General features: G+C 45.4%; 1 long non-coding RNA gene across 1 annotated transcript; it reads left to right on the top strand.

The window, feature by feature from the left end:
* The first annotated feature begins 1,736 nt into the window (after positions 1-1,736).
* LOC113603968 (uncharacterized) lies at positions 1,737-3,268 on the top strand. The gene is made up of 3 exons (XR_003425784.2): positions 1,737-1,816; positions 2,210-2,441; positions 2,538-3,268. It is a non-coding gene; the product is annotated as an uncharacterized LOC113603968 (long non-coding RNA).
* The last annotated feature ends 2,273 nt before the right edge of the window (positions 3,269-5,541 follow it).

Raw genomic sequence — 5,541 nt, 5'->3', positions numbered from 1 at the left:
AGGCTGTGATTTTCCTGTGATGAACAAACTACCTCCAAGAGATTAAGAGCAGGGGCTTTGGAGTTAGGCATTCAAATTACTGTGCGAACTTGGGTAGATAACCTGGCCCCTCAGAGTCTCTGTTATGTTTTCTGTAGGAGGAAATGTGTGGCTGAGCTGTCCTCCCCAGAAATTCCTGTGTTGGAGTCCTGACCCCTAGCACCTCAGAATGTGACTGGAGATAGGGTCTTTTAGGGGGTAATGAAGGTACAATGAGGTCATATGGGTAGGCCCTGATCCAATACAACCGGTGTCCTTATAAGAAAAGGAGACTAGGGCAAAGACAAGCAGAAAGTGAAGACCATGAGAAGGAGAAGGTGGCCATCTACAAAACCAGGAAAGAGGTCCCAGAAGAAACCCACCCTGCTAACACTGTGATCTTGGACTTCTAGCCTGTAGACCTGTAAGAAAATAAATTTCCATCGTTTAAGCCATCCCATCTGTGGTACTCTGTTATGGTAGACCTAAAACATTAATACAGGGATCATAATTCCTACTGAATTGAGATAATGTATAAGAAAGCATTAAGTACAGTGCCTGGGACTCAGTGGATGCCCAGTAAATGTCCTTCTGGACATATGAACTGCCAAATAATGTGTAAAAGAGACCTTTGGCTTGTGCAATGGACTAAGGCTGGGGAGCACTGTGTGTGTGTGTGTGTGTGTGTGTGTGTGTGTGTGTGTGTATACATGTTTTGTATATTTTGCATGTTCACAGATGGAATAGATCAGTCATAGCCATGGAGCTCATGACGAAGCCTGGAACAGAGTGTAAGCTCTCTGAAGGTAGGACCCCAGACTGGATAATCAGATTCTTATAGAGCTAAATAGGCCAGAGGGCCAATGCAGCCCTCTGCCTTTTTGGCTAAATAAAGTTTTATTGAAGCACAACTATGCTTATCTATTCATATGTTGTCAATGGCTGCTTCTATGCTATAAAAGTATAGGTGAGTGGTTGTGACAGAGACTAGATGGACCTCAAAATCTAACAAACTTAGTCTCTAGCCCTCTATGAGAAACTTTACCAACTCTGCTAATAGAACCCAAGGTAGTAGGGACTCAATAAATTCTTTTCTCCTTCCTTTTCCTCCTTCCTGGTATAAAAAGAGACAAAGAAAGAAAGAAAGAAAGAAAGAAAGAAAGAAAGAAAGAAAGAAAAGAAAAGAAAAGGAAAGAAAGGAAGAAAAGAAAAAAATGGAGATGGGAGGTACTGTATATTCATCTTGTCTAATGCCTCTTTATAGTTATGAGGAAACAGCAGTTCAAAATGGGGACGTGTTGACATCCTGAAGGTCATACAGTTCTGCCTCAGTTTCCTCATCTGTAAAATAGAGATATGAAAATTAAAGGTGCTAATATGTGTAAAGCAATTCAATCAGTTCCTGGCACATAGCTTTCCTATGATTACTATTACTGTTAACTTCTGTTTTCCTATGAACAACCTGTAAACTGCTTATTTTTTTTAGTTTATATATACATAATCCATGTCCTTCCCTGCAGAGAGCATGAGAGATGGGGGCAAAGATGGATTTGAAGCTGGAAAGGCAGAGACAAGCAAAGGAAGGTGTCTGCTTGGCACCAAGCACTGCTGGATGGCTCCCCTTACTTTCCTTTCCCCCCACCTCCCCCCACCCCCATCCCTTCCTCAGCCAGCGTGTGCTAACGGAATTCAGAAGGTAATACAATCACCAGGCTCTGAATTCCTAGAGGATCCTGGCTGGGGGCTACTAGTTGCTGGCAGGAGGCCGGGAGGCGGAGAGGGCTCAGATAAAGATCAAGTACCCACAGCCCTTCCATTTCACCGGGGGTGGGAGGGGGAGGGCTGCCTCCCTAAGCCTGGCCTCAGCACAGGTCTGCAGATTTTCTCCAATTGGCTGCTTGGGGAGAACGCGTTCAGCCCAGAGAGCCTCAGGAATGGGACTCTAATCAGACCCAGGTGTAGAGTAAATCTTGCACCTTCCCATTGTTCTTGCTGCTTCCACCCCCACCTTGGTGGGGGCCAGCAGTGGCCTGATCGGGGAGGGCCTTTCCTATGGGGAGAAACCTGGTGGCCAGAGTCCCTTCACCCTCTCCACACGTCCTGCTCCACCACCTATGCTTAGAGACGCCCTGTCACCCTGCCAGGGAGCCAGGATCCAGACAAGGCTTTGATTGCTTTTTGCTTCCCCCAGGGTCAATGAAAGGAGAAGCAACAAATACAAGCTAGTCGGGACAGAGAGAAAAGGAGGGCAGAAACACCCAGAGAGGAGGACACGAGACCCCCTTCAGACCCCTCAGGCTGGGAGGAGACACCGGCTCAGCCTAGAGCTCCCTCTCTGGGGGCAGAAACGTGAGGCACCCACAGGGCAGAAGAGGAGTAAGAAACTTATTAACAAGAGCACATTATTCATAGCAGTGACTGAGGTATAAGGGGTGGTTACAACCCATTGTTGTTATACTGTATTTGACAGGAGAGCATGGTGTGGGGATATGTGAAAATTCCTTTTTGACTCTTTTCAGAACCAAATTCCTGGCAAAGCTTGAACAACTGTGGCAAAAACCTGCCCGGAGTGCTTCCTGCCTTCTCACTGAGATTCAGAATAAACACTTCCTAAAGCCTTGTCGTCACCACACAATGTGTAGGAGCTTCTATATACAGTGGATTCTCATTAGTCCCTGTAGTTATGTTCTATACAGTCACTGCAAACACTCACTGAGCTAGCAAATACCGAACAGTTGTTTCTGGGGGAATTGCAGGGTTAAGTTCCTGAGAGCCCCTGGTTACATTTTCATCAACCCATCAATACACAACCTCCTTTTATGTATGCGTGCTTGTGTTTAGTTAATAGATACTGCTGATCCATCAACATCAAATTCACGGCTGAGGGGCACTATAACTCACACCTGAACCAAACCTACCTTACACCTGTATTTTCTCTCAAGGCACATCACAGCAGTCTCGTGCTTAGAACAGTAGACAGCACTTCAGCACTCTGCTTAGGCCCATTTTAAACAGCAAAATCAGGGGCGCCTGGGTGGCTCAGTCGGTTAAGCGGCCGACTTCGGCTCAGGTCACGATCTCGCGGTCCGTGAGCTCGAGCCCTGCGTCAGGCTCTGTGCTGACAGCTTGGAGCCTGGAGCCTGTTTCGGATTCTGTGTCTCCCTCTCTCTGACCCTCCCCCGTTCATGCTCTGTCTCTCTCTGCCTCAAAAATAAATAAACGTTAAAAAAAAAAATTTAAACAGCAAAATCATCAGTGAAAGAAAAAAATGCCAAAAATATGGCAATAAATTGGTCACAAAAAGGACACTGGTTTACAGTATGAGAGCTGAAACGAGAAGGTGTTGTGCCTTGTTCGACTTCAGCTGGAAACGTGTGTCAGATGACTCAAATTTTCCACCTCTTTGTATGTGTTCCAGAATGATCCTGAGAGTCCTGCAAAGATTGATTTGGGGTTTACAAATAAATTTTAGTGAGTTGGTGGATTTGTAACTTATAGAGTCTGCAAATAATACAAACCAACAGGACATTGTCTCATTCACTTCTTCTAATGATCCCATGTAGTGGGATTATTATTGCCCTGGTAAAAATGGGAAAACTGAGCATCAGATGGGTTATGCAGTTTGCACAAGGTGATCAGCTAACCAGTGGTGTTTGTATTTCTCCCACAGCAAATTTAAGGCATTTCACTTATAAAAAATATTGCCAGAGAAGAGAGGACCATCCTGCCTTAGTCAGTCCTTTATTCTGTATCTATGTACTGTAACTAAATGGACTTGTTCAGCTGTTGCTGTGAATTGATGTGTTCTGCTACCTGGTTTGGGCACTCTTCTGGGAATGAGGGACCAGGTCCCTTTTCCTCCTTCCCCATATTGAAGCTTCCTGAGTATAGAGAGGTTCTCTCCCGCTGTTTATTTCCCAAGAGATTCACAAACAGACTCTTGAAAAGTCAGACCCATTCCTTTCCCGGATCCAGCTACTGGACATGAGGGGCATGTAGTCTGGGGCAAGTGTGGGAGGCCACGGGTAGGCTTTGCATTGATTCATTTGGTAGATGTGACAAATATCAGTCCCTTGCTATTAGTTTAGCCCAATGCTGAGCTCTGCTCAGTCACTGTGAAGACATAGGAAACATCTCAATCCTGGTCCTCTTTAGGAAGGTTACGTGTGATATGAAGAGACTAAATAGGACACATAGATTATGGGCCCATAATGGGTCAGACCCATGCCAGGTGCAGGGCCAAGCTTGGGGCAGGATTTCGGTGGGGGAGGGGATCCATGAGGACTGGAGCGTGTACTTCTTCATGGAGAAGGAGTCTTGAAGTGGGCTTCAAGAGGTGAAGGGAATAGAAACAAGGAGGGAAGGAAGGATGGAAGTCCAGTCATCAGGAAGGTAGGAACAGGCATAGCCTGTGATAGGCCAGTATGGCTGGGTTTGGAGGCTGGGTCTATACAAGGCAGCACATTCTCTTAGTTCGCTCTCAAATAACACTGAATGGAGCCAAGGGAAAATTCATCCAGGTTCCTTACCAATTACAATGGGGCTTCAGCCTCTTCCAACTTCTGAGCCCCTGGGCATGAAGAACCAATGCAGACATGCACCCTGACAACAGGTCATGGTACACAGAAGATGGAATGCCCAGAGTGGCATTCTGTGGCAGACATCTTTACCTTCAGGAAACCAGAGATATCTTTGCCTTCCCATTTTACTACAAATTTACAAATGCCTACCCATTTACTACACTCATTTCTCAATCCACTCCAATCTGCATTCCACCCCATCACTCTAAATAAAGTCATTCTTACAAAGGTCACCAGTGACCTTCCTGTGACTATCTCCAAAGCACATCTTTGCAGTTCTCAAGTAGCTGGATACTTCTCTCTTGGAAAGTAACCATCACAAAATCAGGAAATTTTGCATTCACTCCTATATTTCCAACACCTAGAGCAGCTGGTGTAGAAAGTGACGAATGAATGAATGAACTTTCTTCCAAAGGTTTCTGTAAGGTGATACTCTCCAATTTTCCCCCTACCTCCTTCCCTGCTCCTATCTGTCTCCTTTGTAGATTCATTGTCATCCTGCCATGTGAAATCACTCCAAGTTTCCATTGTAGGCTCTTTTCTCTATATTCTCTTTCCTTGGGAGGTCTTATCCATTACCTCCCAATTACCATCTGTGGCAGAGTATAAGGATAAGGATAAGGATAAGGATAAGTACATCTATGTATCTATCTCATCCCACATACCCCCTCTGCAATGTAACTGACACTCTGCCACCAAAAAGTGGGATCTGAGTTCCTGCCCCTTGAATCTGAGTGGCAGCTTATGGCTTCCTTGACCAATGAAGTATGGTGGAAGTGATGCTATATGACCTCTGAGGTTAGGTCATATAAAAAATACAGTTTCCATTTGGCTCCCTCTCTTAAGAGTTTCACTTTTGGAACCAATCCATCCTGTTGTGAGAAAGCCCAGGCCCCATGGAGAGGCCACATGTGGGTGTTGTAGCCAACAGCTAAGCAGCTAA

This window comes from Acinonyx jubatus, chromosome E4 (genome assembly GCF_027475565.1).
Source record: "Acinonyx jubatus isolate Ajub_Pintada_27869175 chromosome E4, VMU_Ajub_asm_v1.0, whole genome shotgun sequence".
In the NCBI taxonomy this organism is placed as follows: Eukaryota; Metazoa; Chordata; class Mammalia; order Carnivora; family Felidae; genus Acinonyx; species Acinonyx jubatus.
This window is presented reverse-complemented; position numbering and strand designations above follow the sequence as displayed.